We start from the raw sequence: 23515 nt of genomic DNA, 5'->3' as shown, positions 1-23515 counted from the left end.
GAGCCAAGAACCCATGCATGTGTTTTCATATCTCCTGGAAAGGTCTTCTGGAATGTCAGCATGTGCTTATTAAGCACCTACTAGTGTCAGGACTCCTGCCAGATGGTGCAGATGCATGGAAGAATTAAGACGCTCTTTGCCATCTTGCTGCCCACTGCTAAACTGGGAGGGGGGCGATGTAAGAACAGTAAGATGAAGAATAGCTTCAAACAGAGGTGCCAGCAGAAGGAAGGAGGGTAAATTAATCTCGAAGGCCAGAAGACTCATTGGGGGACTGGGTGTGGAAATGTATTTTGGGAAATGAGCAATTTGAAAAATTCTACAGGCAGATGGAAGGGGAACAGGGAAGCCTGCTGAGTTAAGAACATAAGCAAAGGCAAAAGCAAAAGCCCATCCTATCCTGTTCCTAGGAAAACGGTCTAGTGTGTCCCAGAACACATTGCCTATTGGATTCCCTGATAAATTTGGGGTACACTGCCTGCTTCCGATAACCTACCGGTGCATCTCATTCCATCACTAGTAAATCAGGGATGAAAGTCAGTGGGGTCTGTGTCTCATTCCAACTTAGTTTTAATGACAAGATGATCTAAAGCTATTGTGCCATAAGCTCTAAAACACCCGCTAGGGGATTCTCCATTACTTGTCCTCCATTTCCCTCCCCATGCCCGCAAGGATTCACTTTGTTACTACTTTGAGCAAAGGGAAGTGGAAGATAGAAATGTATCCGTTCAAATTAACCTCATAAGAGAAATTTCTATTTTGATGTAGAAAAAAAAAATTCTCCCTGGATGTATGAAGTCAAAATCATTTTGTATTTTATTTTTGCGAAATTCTTGAGAAAATCTAAAGGGACATTTCCAGCTTGTTCTGGACTCAGTTAAGGATGGAGGTAAGTATTCAAGTGGTTACTTGGCACATAAAATTCTCCCTAGCGGCCATCTCTGTACCCTCCACATTGTCCAGGCTCCCTGAACCAAAGGTGGAGACATGTGGCCCAGGGAAGACCCATCAGGTTCTATGCTCATGGAATCTCAAGATCAGAAGGAAGATGTCCAGGCATAAAAGGTGGGGGAAACCAAGTCACAATGACAGATGCATGATGGGGAAGGGGACCATGAGGTGTGGTCTCTGTTGATATTTAATGAAATTGACCACCTATGTTATAATATTCCATATTATTTTCATTGTTCATTGGATCTACTACTAAAATTTTCCAAATCCTTAAAACCAAGGCAGGTGACTTTGTTTCTTCTATGCATGCTCAGTTCATAAAAGAAGCACCTCTGCTGACTGTGCTAAGCCCTGGGCCTGGTCTGGACAAGGTGGTTTCTTTACAGACTTTCTCCAGGAGGGAATTTAACAGACAGATGCACAAATTATACCTCTTGACCCTGTTGAAGTTCCCAGTCTAAGTCCATGGGAGTCTCCTGGCTGCTTCATCCTAGACAGTAGGGATATGAGTCCCTCGGCCCCAAATGCTATCCAGATAGCCTTCAGATTGTCTTCTGTGAAAGAATTTGGTGATAGTGGTGAAGTGTAGAGGTGCTGTGTGAGGGTTGTGATCATTCAAAATAAATGTGCATGTTTCTCATGCATTACAATTAGCCGATGCTGCATTTGGTTGGGGTCGCTGGGGAGAGTGACTATATAAATATAGACCAAGCTGAGACAGCTTTCTTGTGCCTCCGAAGCTGGCACTTAACCTGAACTTTATGTGCATTCTCTTGCCTGAGCCTCACCTGGCTGGGGTTGGGGGATGCTATCAACCTCCTGTTTGTTTAGATGGTGGAAATGAGAACAGACAGTGATGGTGAGTCCATCCAGATAACGCTTGCGTGTCCAGTTTCCTTATATGGTACCTCATCAATATGAGAGCTTCCCCAATAATTAGCTGCTGATTTATAGAAAGCAGTGTGCCTGAGAAATCATTTTTCTTGGGGGTCAGGAGGAAGACAGTATCCCTTTTATGAAACCTGGCTCATGTTGAGATTTAACCCTTTTTTTTTTTTTTTTTTTTTTTTTTTAGATTTTATTTATTTATTTGAGAAAGAGTGAGCACAAGCCAGGGAAGAGGCAGGGGGAGAGGGAGAAGCAGACTCCCCACTGAGCAGGGAGCTAGATATGGGGTTCAGTCCCAGTATGCTGAGATCATGACTGGGCCAACCAGGCACCCCGATTTAACCTATTTTTTTTTTTTTAAGAAAAGCCATCTCAATTCTGTGTCAGGGGATATCTAGAGATTCTCATCCATCATTCCCTGGAAGACACTCTCCTGAGTCAACAAATGAGCATCCCAGGCAAAAGACATAGTGACACTTTGCTGATACCGTGTCCAGGATAAAGATTCTACATTGAACAAGAATAAATAACCACTTCCCCTGCCCAGGTGAAAAAATAGAGAAGTCCAGAAGTCTCTCACATCTCTCTGCCTTGAATTCCACCAGCGTGGCACAGCAGCCCGTCTCACACACGGCAGGAGGCTCGGGTGACGGAACATGATTCCTGCCTCTTCCCTCCAGGTTCACTTTGCTGTGGACAGGTGACCCTTTGTTTAAAAATCTCAAAGTAGCATGTTCATTTCTACCAACCTTCTGTAATAGAAAAAAAAAAAAAAGATATTGAAGCCCTGGGCAGAAAAACAGTTATTGTGTTCAATGTTCTTTATTTGCCATCTGATACCAGAAGGCAAGAATTGGGGGTGTGATGTGTCAATCCATTTTGCTCCATTCTTGCTATCAACGCTGCTCACCCACCAGCCTCCAGCTGAAGAGAATTCCATTCAGATGCCTTTTGCAGGGGTCTCAATTTTCAGAAAAAAAAGTGACCTCCAGGATCACGAATAGCAGAAAGAAAAGCTCAAAGCCATAGATGACAACTTGATTTTCCACTGGCCAGACAATGAGACTCAGTTTAATAGCTCGAGCTAGGATTTTATAAAGTCATAACTGGCTACAATAAATTCCCCAGGTTTCCTGAAGAGCAATATTGATAAATGTGATCCAGCCATTGTATTCATTAACCTCATTCCAGCAATGAAAAAAAAAAAAAGGTATTTTGATTTCAAATAACTTCCAACAGGAAGAACGCAAGATCACGAAAGTGAATCCTTGGTTCATGGATGTAATAAATTACAATGTGGGCATTTGGCTGCAGGACCAGAATTAAGACCTTTGCTTTCTGTATGACTCACTGGAACTGAATTGGTTTCTGGATGAGGCAATGAATCCTGGGGGTTTTTCTGAGTTTTGGAATACACCTTCATGAATTCTTTCAGACGTTCTCATCCAATACTCCAGTAGTTAATTACTTGCTTTGGCAACCAGAAAATAGGTTTATCTTATTTTTTAAATGACTTATCACGACCATGGTAGATCAATCTAACGGTTTAGTCAAATTGCGTCAAATTATTTATACACAGCCACAATACAATAGGGATATAAGTAATACAGCATCAGTATTATATCTTCTAAATAGACCAGATAGGGAAGAATGTTTGTGTAGAAGAAAAAAAAAAAAAAAAGACATTTCGGGCTAAAAGTTTTGCTTTGTTTTGTTTTAAATAAATAACTACTACAGTTTAATTGTGGCCTCAGTTCAATGACACTCAAATACTTTCTTACAAAAATAAGAGCCTTCATAAGCTTTTTAAATGGATATAAAGATATATTCATTGTAGAAAATCTGGAAAAAAATAACTTGCAATAGCAATCATATACCCACCAAGAATAACTGTTTTTATTGTATATTCTTACATTTTTATAAATGTGTAAATTTTATTTTAATTTTTTAAAGATTTTATTTATTTATTCATGAGAGTACAGAGAGAGAGAGAGGCAGAAACACAGGCAGAGGGAGAAGCAGGCTCCACGCAGGGGGCCTGATGCAGGACTCCCAGAACCCTGGGATCATGTCCTGAGCCAAAGGCAGACACACTCAACTGCTGAGCCACCCAGGGGTCCCCATAAATTTTATTTTTCCTAATGAGTACATTTCTGTATCATGCTGTATGTGTAAAATTATAGTCTGCTCTTTCCACTTAACAGTATATCATGGATATGTTCAATGTATTAAGTATCTGTTTTAGTCCCTTTATCAAATTCCATCATAGATGGATTCTATTTTATGTATGTCATTTCCTAATATTGAAACTTTACACTGCTTCTTGTCTTCACTATTGGATGTTTCTTTGAGGATAACAATGTTCACAATATCTTTGAATGTGCGCCCAATTACACCATAGGATAATTTCTAGAAGTGGAATGATTGGGTTTTGCATGCATCATTCCTTCAAACATACTGTTAAGTGCATCTCTCCACACCCACTCATTTTACCCTGGAGAAGAGTTGCCCTCCAGAAATTGCCCCCAGGTTTATAGATTAACACCTACAAAACCACAGGCTCATGGCAAACAGAGAAACCTAAAGTCTCCATGCCGAGGAGCTCCCTGTCTTCCAGGATGGGCTCAAAGTTGTCTCTTCAGTTTGCAGGCAAGCAGATCCAGGGTTTCTGCTCTGCAGTGGAGACTCTCCAGGACACTCATGGACTAGGACATTGTTGGGAGGGAGAAAGCTCCCTGGGCTCTACCAAGCCAACAGGATCACACGTGTGCATGCAAAACATGGACTTCACAAATACACCAAGATGGCCCAAGGCAAACAAGCGAACAAACAAAAACAAAATTTAAGCAACAAATGCAATATTGAATTGAGGTCAAGTCAATTTACCTATAATCCTGTCGTGTTGAATGTGAAGGATACTCACAAGTGATCCCAGCTCCAGAAACAACATTGGGACAGCTCCCTTCCTGCTGCCAAAGGAAGACACCCTTCCTGCCCCTCAAAGACACCCATTGTCTAGCAGCAGCAGGAACTGATGTGCCTATGCTTGCCCTTTATATAAATGGAATCATGGGGTATACCCCTTATTGTTTCTTTGACTTGTTAGCAATGGAGTGATGTCTAAAAGATTTACAGCTTATATTTTGTATGTGTGTATCTGGCCTATATTCTGTATATGTTGTGTGTGTGTATCTGGCTGCCTTTGCAAAGCACTGTGGGGCATGTAGTTACAGATAATTTATTCTAGGTGTTGTAGAGCACTCCTGAGTATGATTATACCACAGTTGGGTTATCCATTCTGTCCTTAGTGCTGTGGTCAGGCAGCTTTTTAGGTTCTCAGAATAGGATGCTGACCTGGACAGAATAAGCTTACATTTTATGGAGAAGACAGATATGAATGACCAATAACTCTGGGGAGAGATAGGTACTATGGGGATAGTAATGCAGGTGAGCATGAAGGATTTTGACGTGGTGGGTGGAAAATATGATATAGAGTGGGCCCTGTAGATAGCTCCAAAGAGGGGGTGTTTGTCCTGAGCTCCAGGTGGAGACCAAGTGTCAAGCAAAAGAAGGTGAAGGGGCAGATCCTTCCATAACAAGAGAATAATGAGCTCAGAGGCTCTGAGTTGGGAACAAAGCAGTCTGTTTAAGGCAGAAAGAGAAGCAGTGTGGCTTAGAAGACAGGGGGTAAGGAGAAAAGGATGTGAGGTGGATTTAAGAGATTGGTGGGGCTAGACGATGCAGGCTCCCCAGAGCCATGAGAAAAGCAGGGGTTTGATTCTAAGGTTAGTGGGGGCCATCAGCTTGCTTTAGAGCAAAGGGATGACATAATCCTTAGACACCATGGAATTCGAACTCGTTTTTTGGACTCTGCCATTGTAACCACTGGTTGCAAATAAATGACAGAATAAGTGGAAATGTAAAGAATACACAGATTTTATTGGGGAATGAGGATTGCAATTTCAGTAACACGAGCTCGTTTCAGGAATTCTCATTTCTAGCTAGCAGGGTGACTGAACACAAATTAAACTCACTCGGGGAAGTGGTAGGACAATGTACAAACCCCTGTCTCTCTCTGGAACATTCACTTCCCAAATGGGCCACTCCTTGTAGCTCACAGGAGGCTACATGAATCCAACGTCAAACCTATTGTTACCGTATTTCTACTCTTGTTAAGCTATAAAATGCATTTCCATGAGATTAGAACAGACTTCTGAATTTCCTTTTGTTTTATAGGAATGGAGAAGATGAAGTGATTTGTTTAAAATAGAAACATCGCCATCAAACACTTTCTTTAAAGATGAGTTAAAGACACAGGTCTGCTAAGGAACAATTAGTTCCCTGCAGGCAGGGTAGACATATGTTTCCTTGTAGCAACATTCTGAGAATGCTGTTCCAGGTATTTTATCCTGTTTAACTGAGCATCCTCTCCTGTTAGCTGTGAATTTCTTCTATGATTGCATCTGGCCTTTGTTATTTTTCCCCAATTTTGTACTTTTCTGGCTTTATTGATATGCTATACTATAACCCATTATTTATTCTTTTTTTTAACATACTATAATTTATTTAGGACTAATTACTTTTTTCAGGATTCTGTTTTTTGAATCAATAGAGAGAATGTAGGAAAAGGAGGTATATTCCCCCCCAGATGAGTTGAAGACACTGCCTGAAGCTGGTTTATTAATGGCAGGTATCTCTGTTAATTCAGTTAATGTTTTCTAGGGATGCTTATGACTTATATGACTGGAGTCCACATGAATTTATTCATTTATTATCTATCCAAGCCAATATAATCAAGGCTTTTCATGGTCTCAACACTGACCCAGACAATAAGGTTATAGTGATAAATTAGAGAAACCCAATTCCTGCCCTTAGGAAACCTAGAAATGAAAGAAAACGAGATCACGCCGTTATTATAGGTATTACAAGCATTGCAGGAAGAAGCAGGGCTGCTGCAAGCCCACACAGTTACAGGGTTTGGTGTCCATGTAGAGCCCATGGTTCCCAGACAAGCCTCTTCGAAGGATGAAGAGGTAGACCAGAGGAAGAATGGTGGGCAGCCCAGCAAAGTTTATTGAGCAAGAGAATAAAGATCCTGGAGAGGGAGGGGGATCCAAGTGGGTTGTCTCTGGAGTTTCTAAGTTTAGGTGTTTTTAAGAGCTCTTTTGATGAACTCTCTTAGGCAATCAGGTTGTGTGGAGTCATGCCAATCAGGGTCACATCTCTGTACCTACTAGGTCAATGTCCACGTGTGGATGGTCCTCTTTTTTTTTTTTTTTTTTTCTGATGTCTGGTGGCTTAGGTCCTAACTGGCCCTTGCCTGTGATACTGACAAATGCTTTTGTGATTAATTGTCTTATTTTAGGACATTTTGCAGAAGTCATTTCTGCAAAGGCTGCAAAGTAGAATGTCAGTGCAGTTTTGCCTAAGCTGAAAAATAGGATGTCAGTGCTGTTTGCTGTCCTGACTCCCTATGTCCTTGTTGGGCACCCTGGCCCTGACTGACCCAACTGTCCAACTAACTCCTAACACTACCAGTGTGTCCACCAGATGCCTTCCTTACAGTAGGAGACTCCCACTTGAAAAACCAAGTGTTCAGCAGCCCGGGTGGCTCAGCAGTTTAGTGCTGCCTTCAGCCCAGGGCCTGATCCTGAAGACCTGGGATCGAGTCCCACGTCGGGCTCCCTGCATGGAGCCTGCTTCTTTCTCCCTCTGCCTGTGTCTCTGCCTCTCCCTCTCTCTCATAAATAAATAAATAAAACTTAAAAAAAAAGAAAAGAAAAACCAAGTGTCTTTCTTCTAGAATGAATGTTTTAATGTGCCGTATTAAACATACTTTTAAATATTTTATTTTACACTAATTTTGCATAGCTAGTCCTCTTAATCCCAATGATTCAACATGTAGAAGGAATGTTAAATTTTCAAGGGGCGGATGCAATTTTCACCTTTCTAAAATGGTGCTGCCTAATATGCCAAGCGCGTTGCTTGTATGCTCGAAGTACGGAATGCATCTGGAAATAATAACCAGGAATCTTAGAAAAAAGTGTGTGCATGTGAGTGTGTATGAGTATGCATATGTGTATGCACATATGTGTGTATGTGTATGCACACGTGTGTGTGAGTGTGTGTTCTACAGTGTGTTTTTTATTTTTTTCTTTTACTTTTTACAAATAAAATGTATGTGGGAGCTTCCTCTGGAGGAAGTAATAAGGAATAGTTTGCATGAAAAAATAATTAAAATAATCGAACCCATACATGAAAACATTTAAAATACATGTTGGGGGCACCTGGGTGGCTCAGCTGGTTAAGCAACTCTTAATTTTGGCTCAGGTTGTGGTCTCAGGATCATGAGATTGAACCCTGCCACGGGCTCTGTGCTCAGCAGGGAATCCGCTGGAGATTCTCTCCCTCCTTCTCCCTCTGCTGCTCCCCTATCATTCTCTAAAATAATAAAAAGTAAAATAAAACAGATTAGGTGTAGGCAACAAGGGTAGGGAAGGGTAATGTGGGACTTGATCCTAGGACCCCGGGATGATGACCTGAGCCAAAGGTAGACGCTCAACCACTGAGCCACCCAGGTGCCTCAGGATAGTCATTTCTGAGAGAAAGGGAATTAAAAGGGAAAGCCTTGAAATGGCCCCGGGACATCGCCCTTGGGAGCTCTAGGCGACAGGAGAGTGCTTGTGACAGTCTTGATTGAGGAAACAGAACTGAGTCCTGGGAATGAAGAACCAGGGCACACAGAGAGACCTCCGGAGAGGTGTGGGGAGGTCCCTGCAGGGGCTCAGCAGAAAATGGATTGGCACACACCTGTGGCAACAACAGATGGAGGCCAGGGAAAAACACACACGCGCACACTCACACACTCGCACGCAAGGACTGGAGTGAACAGCACCATGAGAGCACACAGAAGCTTGAGATAATATCTGTCCCATCAGATAAACAGAAAAACTTAATTCAAAGAGAGATAGGGTCAAGCACTGAGGAAGGTTTTCACTCCCTCCTGTGGAGTAATTAAATGCTGCTCCAACTCTGCCTAGTAAAACCTAAAAGACTAACCCAAAAGGATTGAACTGTTCCCAAATGCTCTGTGTTCCACAGATACTCTAAAGAATATCTATAGAATTTAAGAAAAAAAAAATCTAGCTCCTAGCAAGATAAATTTCATAATATCTTGCATCCAATCAAATATTAGCGGTCAGTGCAAAGAAGCAGGAAGACATGACACACAATGAGAAGAAATGTCAATTCATCAAAACTGACCTGAAACTGACAGAGGTATGAGGCTTTAGACAAGAAAGGCATTAAAAATTATTCAGTATGTTAAAAAAAAATGTAGGAGAAAGGTTGAGAATGTTATATGACAATGAGAGAAATAGAAACAAGGATTATAGTTGAAATTGTATAGATGGGGGGGCACCTGGGTAGCTAGGTTGGTTGAGCATCTGACTCTTGGTTTCAGCTCAGGTCATGATCTCAGGATCATGAGAGGGAGCCTCACATCTGGCTCCATGCTCAGCACAGAGTCTGTTTAAGATTCTTTCTCTCCCTCTGTCCCCACCCCCTGTGCTCTCTCTAAGTAAATAAATAAATAAATACATACATACATACAACCTTTTTTTTAAAAAAAAGATTTTATTTACTTATTCATGAGAGACACAGAGAGAAAGGCAGAGACACAGGCAGAGGGAGAAGCAGGCTTCCTGTGGGGAGCCCGATGTGGGACTTGATCCCAGGACTCCAAGATCATGCCCTGAGCTGAAGGCAGGTGCTCAACCACTGAGACATCCAGACACTTCAAATAAATACATTCTTAAGAAACATTGTAAAGATGGTATAGCTACAATGAGTGAGCTGAAACAAACATGCCCTGGCCCAGAATGACAGATTTGACAAGGCAGAGGAGACATTCAGCAAACTTGGTGACAAAGTATCCCCAGTATCCAAAGTAAACCACAGAGAAGGGGAAAAAACACAAACGCGCACTCGCACACTCACACACAAAAGCAAAACCAGAATACAGATTCATTATCTGTAGGAGATGTAGCCCAGTGAAGGTTTAAGGGGAGCTCCCGAAATAGGGGAGTAGGAACAAAAATGTTTGAATAAATTCTATGATGCAAGCATCAATCCACAAACCCAAGAAGCTCAATAAAATCCACTCACAGGAAGCGTGAAGCAAACCACACAAAAGAATATCATAGTTACATTACCCAAAACTAGCGACAAGGAAAAATATCTTAGAAAGAGTCAGAGTAAAAAAGAAATATTACATGGAAACAAGAATTCTAAGAATTACAACATAGTCTTTGTTAAAAAAATGCAAATGAGAAGACAGTGGGGTACCATTTTCAAACAACAGAAAGAAAAGATGTTAAATTACAATTTTATATACAGAAATGTGTGTTTTTTGGCTGAAGGAGAAATAAGGACATTTTCAGATTTACAGAAGCTTGAAAGGATTCATCACAAGACTTCACTGCAGGAAACGAGGAACTCCATCTGAGAGAAGATCTCATATTGGAAGAAGACAATGGATCTACATCAAGAAATAAAGAGGACTCAGAATGGGTACTATGTTGGTATATATTTGAGTTTTACTTTTATTATTTGGATCACTTCAAAAGAACATGTGCCAGCATTAATTCACACAACAAATACTTATTAACCACCACATAGGTCTTGGGCATGTCAAGTGGATCTTGGAAATACTGTAGTGCAGCTGCTGGGAAAAATGTAAATTCAGAGAGCAATGTATACAACTATGCTAGAATGTAAAACAATATGCAATTCATGGTCTTCACAATGGCTTGTTTTATTAGAAAGACAAATATCAACAGTCAAGGAAAACACAGTGAGTCAATAACAAGAACTAATTTATGACGGCTGTGCACTCCAAGAAACTCAATCCTCCACTTCCAAATCCTTGAAGAGATATGAATTAATGCCTATTGAGGGAATTAGCAAGGGCTTTTGATCAGTTATTGGTTTAATGAAATGTGGCATTTGGACTGATTTTTCCTTGCATATGCTAAGGATCCCCAGTCGCTGAAAATTGCAAAGTCATTTTTAGCTACTTGCAAAAATTCTATGCAGGTACTGGTTTAACTTTTGTATTGTTCAATAAATATTTTCTGGATCTATTATTCTTTCTCCAACCTGTCTATAAGGCAGGTTCCTTGTCTTAAAAGCCCCACATCCACCTGTCAAAGTGAATGCAAATGAATGGTCTGGATGGGAAGGTGCTCAACAAACAGGCAGCGTGTTCTGGGTATGAGGCATAGGCAGTGGGATCTGGGGAAACCATGTGTTATTTACTTCTCTGGCACTTTTCTTTTTAAAAGATTTTATATATTCATTTGAGAGAGTGAGAGAGAGTACGAGCAGGGGGGAATGGGCAGAGGGGGAGAGAGAAGCAGACTCCCCGCTGAGCAGGAAGCCCATTGCTGGACTCAATCCCAGGACCCTGAGATCACCACCTGAGCCAAGGCAGATGCTTAACCAACTAAGTCACTTACTAGTTTTATGACTGTATTAGTTCTCTTAGCTGCTGTAACAAAGTTTCAAATACCAGGAGACTTTAGACAACAGAAATGTATTCTCTCACAGATCTAGAAGCTGGAAGTCTGCAATCAGAACCAGGTTCCCTCCCAAGACTCCAGGAGAAGGTGCTGCCTTTCCCCTTGGGTTTCTGGGAGCCTGGGGATTCCTTAGCTTGTGGCTGCATCACTGGCATCTCTGCCTTGGTCATCATGGGGTCATCTTCTCCCCCATCCCTCTGTGGGTCTCGACATCATCTTCCATCTGTGCATCTCTGATCAATGTTCAAATTCCCTCTTCTTATACGGACACCAGTCATAGTAGCGTAAGGTCCACCTTCATAACCTCACCCAAACTCAATTCTACCTTCAAAGACTGTTTTTAGGGAAGGCCACATTCACAAGTACTCAGGGTTAGGACTTGAATGGATCTTTTCAACCCACAGGAGTGACCATGAGCACAGTCTTGATTTCTCTAGGCCTCGGATTCTACATCCATGAAATGGAGACAGTATCAGCAACAATCCCTAGGTTATCCTAAGACCTAAACTAGATCGGGAGTTAACAGCATGGTTCTATAGTGGTGGCACTTTGGGAGGGGAGGAAATGAGGTGACATTAAGACAGCATCCTCCTTGTTCAGGGCTTCAAGGAGGAAGAAGGTGGTGGGGAAAGTGTTAGGGGCAGGAGGGGATGGGGGTGAGTTAGAAAATAGCCCATTTCACTTTTTAAGGCTCTACTGAAAATCTGTAATGAAACAGCAATTTAAAAATTGGTAAACTCTTTGGCCAACTAGGGCAACCGTAGCATATTAGGCCTTAGAAGAAATTGGAGAGCTGCTAAATTGGAGCAGAATATGAGAGAACATCATATGAAAATAGTCTGCATTATGCAGCATCAGTGAATGCTTTATGACTATGTGATCCCAGAAATTCTAAACAAAGTCTTACCTATTCATACTGTCACAACCCTAAGCAGGTACAACTAAAATCTATGTTCATTTGCCAGAATGCACATATTTATTTTTCCTGAATCGGATTCCAAATTCTTACTTCATTTTCAGATGTATCTCCAGGTCCCTGATAACTTGGTTTTTGCTCAGGGAGAAATCACCTGGCTAAGGACCTCACTGTGGGAACACTTCCTTCTCCTTCAGAATCTGCTCCGAGTTCACCTTATGCAAGGCTTCCATGAAGTGAGATCGCCACGTGTCCTCAAGTCAGGCATCCAAACAGCCCCCAGCGGGTAATTCCACAGGATGGTTTAAGGAGACTGCTTAGCTATTAACTAATGCTTTGTTCTAACTACCCTTTTCCAAGTGCAAATTTGCCAGCAATCCATGGTTGTACCACGCACGAGTAAGTATAAATGTCTTTCGCGAACAATGCAAGACCCTGTTACTCTCATACAGTCAGTCCCAAGATGACCATTTGCGCACCTGTTAGAATTCCACATTCTTCCGCTAGCAGCTTGAAAGCTCTTTAAGAAGTGCCCACCCACCCCACCTAGAGGAACATATGCAGGCAAGATCAACGGGAGGCAGGGTAAGGTGACAGAGATGCCAGCAACGTCGACGTAGCATAGCCTGATTATGATGTGTACACCTCCCTCACGGAAAGCCACAGTCCAAGGGGTTCACGTTTAAAGGGAAATAATCCTCTGGTTCTGACATGAGACAATCCCCCCAGATTGCAGGCCTGGGGCCAGGTGGTCCCAAAAGACTGTGCACTGTGGAAGTTTCAGGACATTTGGCAAAAGGTATGGATCTTTGAAACTCATTTGCACAACTAGCTTACTGAGGGATAGAGCTTTCTCTCTCTGAGTCTTTCCTCCACATCAAGATATCTCTGGGACTTAGAGTTTGTCACTGAGCCTTAGTGCCCCTGACCATTGCCGATCCTGTTTTGGGAACTCCTTGTAGCCCCACAGACACATCTGTGTGTGACAGATGATGCAGGAGCTGTGTAGTCAGGGCTACACCCACACACTTACATAAGTTACCTGACTCCTTTTTTCAGAGACACTCCCTTACTGGGACAGCAGAAAGGCAGCAAAAAAAACAAGCATTTCCCCCAAGCCATGTTAATATATCTTTCCTCATGAGGCTTTGTAGTGAGCCTGGTAACTGAGTACAGATCCACAGCTCCAGAAAGTAGCTCCCCAGTATTTCTTTCGTATCTGGGAGCATGCTTTGCCTGGCAGGCATGTTGCTGGCCTAGAGACTGGAATGCATCCTGCATGCCCTCCCACCTAGGGCCCTGATTTTGTTCCTATGGTGCTGATCAGGGCATCTGTCTTCTTGGGACTTGAATCATTAAAATCCACATCTCGGGATCCCTGGGTGGCGCAGCGGTTTGGCTCCTGCCTTTGGCCCGGGGCGCGATCCTGGAGATCGAATCCCACGTCGGGCTCCTGGTGCATGGAGCCTGCTTCTCCCTCTGCCTGTGTCTCTGCCTCTCTCTCTCTCTCTGTGTGACTATCATAAATAAATAAAAATAATAATAATAAAAATAAAAATAATCCACATCTCTCACAGCTGTCCCCCACTGTCAGCAGCCTAAGAAGGGGTGCAGGAGGCAGAGATTAAAAAGAAACACACATCCTGACTTGAATTTAGGCCATATCGCTAACCTGTCTTCCAAATCTTTCAACACAGGCACCTGTTCACCAAGATCTAGCTTACAAGCCAGCCTCCACAGAACAGCCCAGTGATCTATTTGAAACATGCCAGGTATCGTCTCTCCCTGCTTCAAATCCTCCACAGATTTCCACTTTATGCTTATAGTAAAATTCATACACCTCTGTACAATCTACCAGGCCTCCTGGTGTGGCCTCCCTCTTGCTCCCCTATGCCATCACTCATCCTTCTTCATTCTTACACCCACTGGCTTCTCCACAGGCATCAACCACACCAAACCACTCCAGACCAGTTAGTTATCAAGATAAAACTCTCTAAGATGTCAACTATGCTCTCTCTTAGCGTGAAAGCTCTTTTGAGTAGGGACACATTTTATTGATCTCTTTTCTTCCACCATGTTTCATACACTTACATAATCATGGGTCATGTCTTAAACAGGTGTATGGTTTCTCTAAGTTCAGAACACAAGTGGAAAACTCTCTGTAGAAAATGGATATTGAAAATCTCTTTAAATGCCTCTCAAGTATGCAGTTCACAGGTTTTGTTGTTTGTTTGTTTGTTTTTATTGCTGTATACCTAAGTGTTCTCCAACATAATTATGCCCATAAAGAATGATAGTCCCCAAGACACACAAAGGAAGAAACAAAAGACTATGAGCAGATGTGGGAACATCCAAACCACTCTTTTTCAAAGAGGACTATCAAATCCTTAGTTGTTGCAATGCCTCGGTGATTCAGTGGTTGAGTGTCTGCCTTTGGCTCAGGGCGTGATCCCAGGATCTGGGATCAAGTTCCATATTGGGCTCCTTGGAGGGACCCTGCCTCTCCCTCTGCCTATGTTTCTGTGTCTCTCATGAATAAATAAAAAGTATTTTTTAAAAAATCCTTAGTTGTCAATGAGACATGGTGTCACACCTGCCAGCATTCCAAGCCGCTTTAAGATTTCTTCCCTTTCTGTCTAAGGCTCAGCCTCTACAAACTTAGCATGTGTTCATAGATTTCTTTTGGAGAGGATTTCATGAGGACACAGGGTAAGATCTCACCCAAGGATTAAGTATTAATCCCAGCAAGTAGGTGCCCTTGTGATGCTGCACTCTTGTCTGTAAAAGATGCTCAACACGTGTCAAACAGGAAGCATGGACCAAAAGCCAGGATTTCCAAAATAGGGTAATAGACCAAAGTGCAGATTTTCAAAGAAATACCTGAAAAGGCATTCAATAATTCTTGAAGACTCTCAACTACTTCAAAAACACAAGAGGCAGAAGGGAGAATCTAGGGAGAGTGAGGACTTTGAAGGATTTCTGGGCTGATCAAGGAAAAATGGTGGCAAGATGGCAGTGGCACAGCCAAGTTTTATTTGGATGACACTGTAACAGCTTGCATTCTGCAAAGTCCCTCAGCACGAGACAGTCCAGAGGCAACTTCTGTCCTTCGGAGCTCCCTGGCCTGGAGACTCCCACCTCACCTGACTCATGAGCTTCTTCTCCTGGGGTTGCCTTGTTCTTCTCTTCTTCTGCAGGGTATGTGTGTTGGGGGGTAAATGGAGACTGTTTACCTCCATAGACGCTCGACAAGACATTCACACAAGTCAGCACATACTCTTTTTTTTTTTAAGATTTTATTTATTTATTCATGAGAGACACACACACACAGAGAGAGAGAGAGAGAGAGAGAGAGGGATGCAGAGACACAGGCAGAGGGAGAAGCAGGCTCCATGCAGGAAGCCCGACGTGGGACTCGATCCGGGGTCTCCAGGATCACGCCCTGGGCTGAAGGCGGCGCTAAACCGCTGAGCCACCGGGGCTGCCCTTAACACATACTCTTAATATAAAATGTGGGGAAAGTTAAAAAGGTGGATCCAGCTCTCCATATTAAAGCCAATAATTTGCAGAATAAGAGAATCCTAGAGAGATGCCCACTGAGATCGTGAACAAGGCAAGAATGTCCACCATTTCCTTTGTATTTAACAGTGTTCCTGAGACACTGGTCAAGGCAATTAGAGTAACGGAAACAATTAAAGGCATAAAAACAGGGAAGAAAAAATAAAACTCCATTTGCCGAGGACCTAATCATATACCTAGTGAGCCAATGATAAATCAACTCAAATTCTAGAAGGATCCAGCAACATAGCAACAAGAGATTAACATACAGAGATCAATAACAGTTATATAAAGATGTAATAACTAGGTAGAAGAGAAATGAATCCATAAACCTCATTCATAATAGTAACAAGGTAGATACATATTTAAGGATAAACATAAGCAGAAATGTTCAAAGCCAATACGCAAAAAACTGTAAAACACCCCTAAAGACAAAGCCTGCTTGAACAGATAGATGTGTTCTCTCTCGTTCTGGGTATGATATCAGGACACCATCAGTGTTTTAATTTTCTTCTCTAATGTGATCTCAATAAAAAATGTTTATGAATTTTTCTTGCAGTGACAAACTGACATTGGATTTTATATAGAAAATCAACACACAGAATAGTCAGGGAAATCCTGAAGAATTAAGACTGAAGAGGAGATTAGACCTAGCAGGTGGTTTTGTTTGTTTGTTTGTTTGTTTGTTTGTTTGCTTTAAAAGGAGCCCTGAGGGCTGGCACGTGAATAGTCAGATCAACGGATGGACTAGAAGTCCAGAATACCCCTAGCACAGATCATTTCCTAGTACCCGGCTAACGTATTTCAAAACATGCAGCAAAAATACCTCTTCATAAAAAAATGGTGTTGTAGGAAGTGAATAGTTCTTTGAAGAAAGAGATATAATTAGTTCCATTCTTCACACCATACCCAGGAAAAACTTCCAGTTGGATCAGAACTAAACGCGGAATAAACAGCATGAAGGAAAAAAATGGAACTAGAAGTCGATTGCTACGTAATCTGAGTCTCGGGAAAACCCTTCCAACTATGATTGAGGTTGCTGGTGGGACCCCCAGAGAGAGCAGCCCTCAGGGCAAGACCAGAGCCTTGCCCCCGACTCTCCAGATGAACTTGCTTACACCCAAGACCCCAGGAGCTCCCCAGAGAGTTGGCACAGAAGCTGGCTTTCAAGGATGGGAATTAGTCTGAGATGCCAGGGGAGGCACACAACCTTCACATGCTTATCTGCAGGTCAGCAAGACCTAGCATCGCCAGCACCCCAGCCAGACCAAGAGGAAATGTCATTCGACAGTAATCACTACATATATTTTCTTCTTTTTAAAAATTATTAGTTGATTTTCTTTTCTTTACCCTGAGACCTTCTGATCAGACCAAACTCGCTAAATTTCTTATAACCAAGAAAACAGGCAGGTTTTTTTTTTTTTTTTTCTCTCTCTCCACGAGCACCCTGTGTTACTTAGCATGGTTGTCTCTGTTAAATAAAAGACAGAAAAAGAGAGAGACACCTCTTACAAATTACCTTCTGTACCCATTTTGTCTCCAGGCACATGTATTCTGTATTCATATTTCAGTGGGTTCGCCCTGTCCTTTCATGAAATGTTAATGCTACCTTTGAAGACAATATTATTAAATCACCCTTCCATTAAGATAGAGAAATGGCCCTGGAGTCTTTATTTCTCTCAACTCATTTCCTGTTAAAACTGCCCTGAAAGTCCGGGCTGCATTTTAGAGGCCACGGTGACTATGATGCTCGTCGGTACGTTTCACAAATCTTCATGGGCGGATGGAGTCATCATCATCTCAGGGGGTTCAGAAGTTCCAGGTGCTGCTGGTCTTTTTCTGCAACACGCGGCACTAACGTGGCCCGCAGAGTCGTTCTCATCTTAGTGATGTCAGGGGAGTGTCGAGTTGTTTTAAAAGGAACAAAAGCGGCATTGGCACCAACTGTCAGGGAGTGTAAGATTTCAGTGGTGTCCCCAAGTGGTTGGGGTGGGGAAGCGGGTAGTTTTGTTGGATTATTTTCCAATTCCCCCATCTGTTTGATTTTTTTTTTTTTTTTCAGATTTTCATCCCTCCATGCTTCCTGTAACCAGAAATTCCCTTCTGGTCAGAAGCTCTTCTGTGCCCCTCTGCTTTGCTAAGTGCTCCTATTTGGGGTTCCCATGGTCACCCAGGCAGCCCCCCACCATGGCCCCCTTCCACCATACCTGAATGAGACTTTGTGTCGTTCAGATTGCAGGCCTATTCGTGTTGTGCACGGTCCGTGTCACATAGCAGCCACTAACTCTATGTCTGAAATGAGAGAAGCAGAAAATTGGAGAAAATCTCTGCTATTTTATTGTACTTATGGGTAAAAGGCCATTATTTCTCATTTAAGATGTGTGAAATGTCAGGCTCTGGCTGCAGCTGTATTTACGGTTCAGCTACCATTGGTAGAAGTTTATAATGATTTATTAAATCTGCCTCTCCCACATGGACATGATTCATCACGCTTCACCCAGGAGCTCCCTGTGCCCCTCGGAACTGGGAGAAAAGCTGTCCTGGAAATGGGCCATGTCTTTCAGAGACTGGAGGGCTTTCTTTCTCTCACCTGGACATGGTGGCTGGATCAGAAATCCCATCTTCAGCACCCACTGTCTGCACGATGCTCATGTCTATGTTGGCTAGAATGAGTGCTCTGGTCTGCAGAGTGTTGGTGTCTGCCTCCTAAATCCATGTTGAAATCCTAACCATTATTGAGATGATTTTAGGAGCTGGGGCCTTTGGGAAGCAATTAGATCATGGACAGTCAGTGGGGAAGAGGGGTGTATCAAGAAAGCCCCCTTGCCACGTAAGAGACAGTGAGAAGACAACCATCAGTGAGGAAGGGGCCCCCACCAGGTGCCACATCTGCCAGGACCTTTATCTTGGACCTTCTAACCTCCAGAACTGTAAGCAGTGAATTTCTCTTGTTTATTAGCCACCTACTTTATGGCATTTTGTTATAGCAGCCCAAACAGACTAAGGCAATGGGCTTGTGAAAAGTCGTGGGGAAGAAGCCTTCTTTACTAGAGTAATAAATGTCACTTGCTGCAACTCATAAATTCTGGAGTCTTCTTGGCCTAAAACAGTAAGGTGTTGGTTCTCCTGGGAGTCCAGTGTGACAGGGCAGCTCTCTTCCACATCACAGCCAGGTCACTGTGGCCCTGGAGTGGGAATGAGAGAACCCCTGGCCCTTGGCCACCACCACCCCTGCCCAGGCATCCCTGGGGACTCACTGGAGGTCAAACCAAGCAGCAGGATATGTCGACCCTCGTTCAGCAGAAGGGGACCAAAGTCAATATTTATCCCTATGCAGTGTCCTTACCAAGAGGCCACGTCCTCCGGTTCCCACAGGTCTGGACCTGGCATCACCTGGCATCACCTGTGCTGCCCACCTGGCACCAGGGGCATTTGAATTCAGGATGCCTGGAATGTTAATGAAAAGTGTATGTTTTTCTGTCTTTATATATGTATTTGTGTGTGCTGATGTCCGATTCTTAGAATAACTTTTTTCCAGTCTGAAGATTGAATGTGAATATCTTGGAGAAAGAAGAGATAGAAGCAGAGGCACTGCTCACTGTGGTCCTTGCAGCACTGCTGGGAAGGCTAAAGCTCTGATGGTCCAGAGACACTGTGCTTTGGGCACGACTCTGCAGTCCAGCCAATTCTGAGTCCAAGGCTGACTTCTGGGGGGAAAGGTGATACTCTGGACTTTGACATTCTAGAACTGAAGCCCACCTTTCATCAAGGGTGGAAGTGGCCACAGGACATTAGGAAGGCCACAGCTATGGATCATTTGACACCAGGAAGGTGAATCTACTCTAAATACTGGTGTACATGATACAGGATTCTGACAGTGGCCATTTCGCTGGGGGCAGCACAAAGGATGAGCCATTTCAGAGGGAGGATGAGAGCTGGTGCAAAACCATGCCATTGACAGCCATCTCCTTGCAACCATATAGTATTTACAAATTCGTCTCAGTATGCAGTCAGATCATAAATGAAGGTTCCCAAGAACCGGCCTCAATGAGGGAAATTAGATTAGATTTAATTCTTTTGATAAATCCTTACTCTGCCCCTGGTTCTGGGAAGCAGAGGACTTGGGAAGGCCTGAGATAAAACTGGTAAGAGCTGGCATATTTAATTTAGTAATTATTATTAATATAAATGATTACTAATAAATGAGATTTTGGTAACTTTGTAATGATGTGGGAAACTTTTTTTTTTCTGTAGTGTGGACAATTAACCATGAAGAGAATAATTCTAGACCTCATAAATAAAAATCAAATTGAATAATCTTATATGCTTAGGGGAAGATGAAATGTTCTACTCATTAGTTTTCATAATTAAGAACAAGAAACAAAAGTGTTCAATAATATAATGGTAAATAATTTAATCTTTATTTTGAGTCTACATTATGGTAAATTAGAAAGAAAATGAGGTTAAAGGAGATATTTGCAGCATCAGGAAGGGTTTCCCGGCATAGCTGGGAGTCTGGAGACCTGAAGTCTAAGGACTCTGTGGTCTACTGAAAGAGATCGTTGTGGGTTGCTCCTGCTGCAAAGCCACAGTCTAAAGCTCTGGTCTGTTTGGTGTCATCTAGAGCTATCTGTGAATTGGAGTCAGAAGGAAAAGAAAGAAAGAGAGACAGAGACGGAGAGAGAAGGAGAAATACAGAGGAAGAGAGACAGTGAGGCTCCAGTAACTCTCTTCCGATAATGGGTACACAGAGAAAACATGTTCTTTTCAAGTACTCACAGAGCATTTACCAATATAGGCCATACTCTGGGTCATCGGGAAAGCTTCAAGTGATTTAAAAAGATTGAAATAATATGAATTCTATTCTCTGACCAAAACTGTGCTGAACTAGAAATCAAAAGATCTCTGAAAGATCTCTGAAACGTTCCCAACTATTTGGAAATTAAATAACACAATTCTAAAGAATCACCCAGACCAGACATTAGAAAGAATTTTAAGCTGAATCAAATTGAAAAGCAAGATGTTGAAATCGGTTTGACATTGGGAAGATTATTATTTCAGGGCAAGTTGGTTGTGACAATGCCTATATTAGCAAAAAAGAAAGTTCTTGAATTAATGAGCTCAATTTTCTCCTTGAGAAATGGAGACAAAAATTGAGGAAGAAAAATAAAATGAAATCCATAGCAAGCAGAATAAATGATAAAGATCAGAATATGAACCAATAAAATTGTGAAGGAAAAGCAGAGGAAAAAGATCAATGAAACAAAAGCTGGCTCTTTGAGAAGATAAACAAAATGGCAAGTCTTTAGTTAGACGGATGAGGAAGAAAGAGGGAAGACACGTGTTGCCAGTGTGAGCAAGTAGAGGGATGAGCTGACTGCAGGTTCCACAGATCGTGAGGGAATCTGCAGGAAGTGCTAACCTCAAGCCTGTACATTCAACAAAATGTAGTTGGAATAAGTTCCTTGAAAGACAGAGTATCAAAGCACAGTCAGAAAGAAACAGAGACACTAAATATCCCTGTGTTTACTGAAGAACTGGAATATGTGTTCAAAACCATCCCATGAAGTAAATTCCAGGTGCAGATAGCTTCATTGGTGAATTCTATAAATATTTAAGAAAGAAATAATAGCAATTCTATTCACCCTCTTCTAGAAGATCGAAGAGAATACTTCCTTTCCAACTCATGATATGAGGGCAGCATCATCCTTATACCAAACCTGCCACCCATTTCATAAAAACAAAGAACGTATACTAAGAGTTCATGAAAATAGAGGGAAAGGTTTAAACATATATAGCAAATCTAAGCCAACAATATGCATACACGGTAATTCGTCATCACCCCCTCAGGTTTATTCCAGGAATGCAAAATTGTCTTAGTTTTTCAACATTGATTAATGTTATCACCTTATTAATAGACTGAAAAATTAAAACCAACACCAGGGGGTATGTTTTCCATGTTGTGCTTGGGGGAAGGGTCAGAAAACTATTTAGAATGGTTTAAAATACAAAGTCACTGGGGCATCTGGGGGGCTCAGTCAGTTAAGTGTCTATCTTCAGCTCTGGTCATGATCCTGGAGTCCTGGGATTGAGCCCCACATCTAGCTCTCTGCTCAGTGGGGCATCTGCTTCTCCCCCTCCCTCTATCTCTGTGATCTCTCCCTCTCCCTCTCTTTCAAATAAATAAATAAAATTTTAAAAAATACAAAACCGTTTGTCACTGATATAATGAAATGTCCAGCAGTGGCTATCACAGGCTGGTTTAGTGGTCTCCAAAAGATGTTATCAGGAATGTAGGCTCCTCCCATTCTTTCTTCCTAATGTAGTCAACTTGCTATCGCCCCTCTCATGTTTGATGCCTCGTGGTCCCAAAACTGTTGCCTGAGAGCCAGACATCACATTTGCACAGCCCTCACACAAAGCAGTACCGGATATTAGATGGATGAAAAAGATCTCCTTGTGTATCTTTTTTTTTTCTTAAATCAGGCAGAGAATTTTTGCTCCAAGCTCACCACCAGTTCTGACTTCTTATTTCTCATCCTAAAACGAGTCATATGTGACCCGAGGCCAAAAATCAGGAGGACAACAGCATTACTGTAACTGGATTAGACTAGTCACCATTGATCCCTGGGGTCGGGAATGTGCTTAGCCCAACATCGTCAGGTCTGGTAAGGTGGGAGAAGACCAGAATGGCTGCTGGCTGTTGGCAGGAGACAGTCATTTTGAGTAATTTTAAAAACAGATTTCCAATCGGGGATGAGCTGAAGGAAGAAAGTTCGTGTGGGAGAGCTGACTATCCGAAGGGCTTATTAAGGAGCACCAATTAAAGTGACTAATTATTCATAGTCACTCTGCCCTCAGAGAAACAGCACAGGGGGAGGCTGGTTGCTTTCTTAATTGAAGGTTGCATTTCATAGATGCTCCCCTTCTGGTCATGTCTCACCCCCAAAATTGAGCTCCTTGTCCACATTAAACATGATCACCATAAAACCACATCTATCGCTTAGCGTCTGTCTTAGTGTGTTTGGGCTACTGCAATGGAATGGCATAGAGTGGCTCGCAAGCAGCACTCATTTCTCATGGTGTTGGAGGCTGCAAGTCCAAAATCGGGTGCCCACAAATTCCGTGTTTGTTGAAGCTGCTTCCTGGCTCATGCATGCCTTCCTCTCCCTGTGTCCTCACGAGGCAGGAGTGAGGGAGCTCTCTAGGGTCTCCTTTACAAGGGCACTAATCCCACTCATGAGGCTCCACCCTCATGACCTCATCATCTCCCAAAGACCCCACCTCCTCACAACATCACCTCAGGCAATAGCACTTGCACTTGGGAACTTGGGGGTCACCAACACGGTCATAGCAGCAGCCAAAGAGACATTTGGGGGAGTGAGGGGATAAGAATTCTTTAAATAAAGTTGGTTTGGAGTTGTGGACAGATAGAATTATTTCAAGATTCCCTGAGTGGAACACCTGGGTGGCTTAGTGGTTGAGCATCTGCTTTTGGCTCAGGTCTTGATTCCGGGGTCCTGGGATCGAGTTCCACATCGGGCTCCCTACAGAGAGCCTGCTTCTCCTTCTGCCTAGGTCTCTGCCTCTCTTGGTGTGTGTCTCATGAATAAATAAATAA

At 42.6% G+C, this 23515-nt stretch overlaps 1 long non-coding RNA gene across 1 annotated transcript in view; it reads right to left on the bottom strand.

Moving 5' to 3' along the window:
* Positions 1 to 18101: 18101 nt before the first annotated feature.
* LOC140618954 (uncharacterized) overlaps positions 18102 to 23515 on the bottom strand; it is a 60455-nt gene continuing 55041 nt past the window's right edge. Inside the window, exons 3-4 of the long non-coding RNA XR_012018926.1 lie at positions 19241 to 19341; positions 18102 to 18186 (exon numbers count right to left, since the gene is read on the bottom strand). This is a non-coding gene — a long non-coding RNA (uncharacterized lncRNA). The remainder of the gene's footprint in view (positions 18187 to 19240; positions 19342 to 23515) is intronic.

The sequence above is a fragment of the Canis lupus genome, chromosome 27 (genome assembly GCF_048164855.1).
Source record: "Canis lupus baileyi chromosome 27, mCanLup2.hap1, whole genome shotgun sequence".
In the NCBI taxonomy this organism is placed as follows: domain Eukaryota; kingdom Metazoa; phylum Chordata; class Mammalia; order Carnivora; family Canidae; genus Canis; species Canis lupus.
This window is presented reverse-complemented; position numbering and strand designations above follow the sequence as displayed.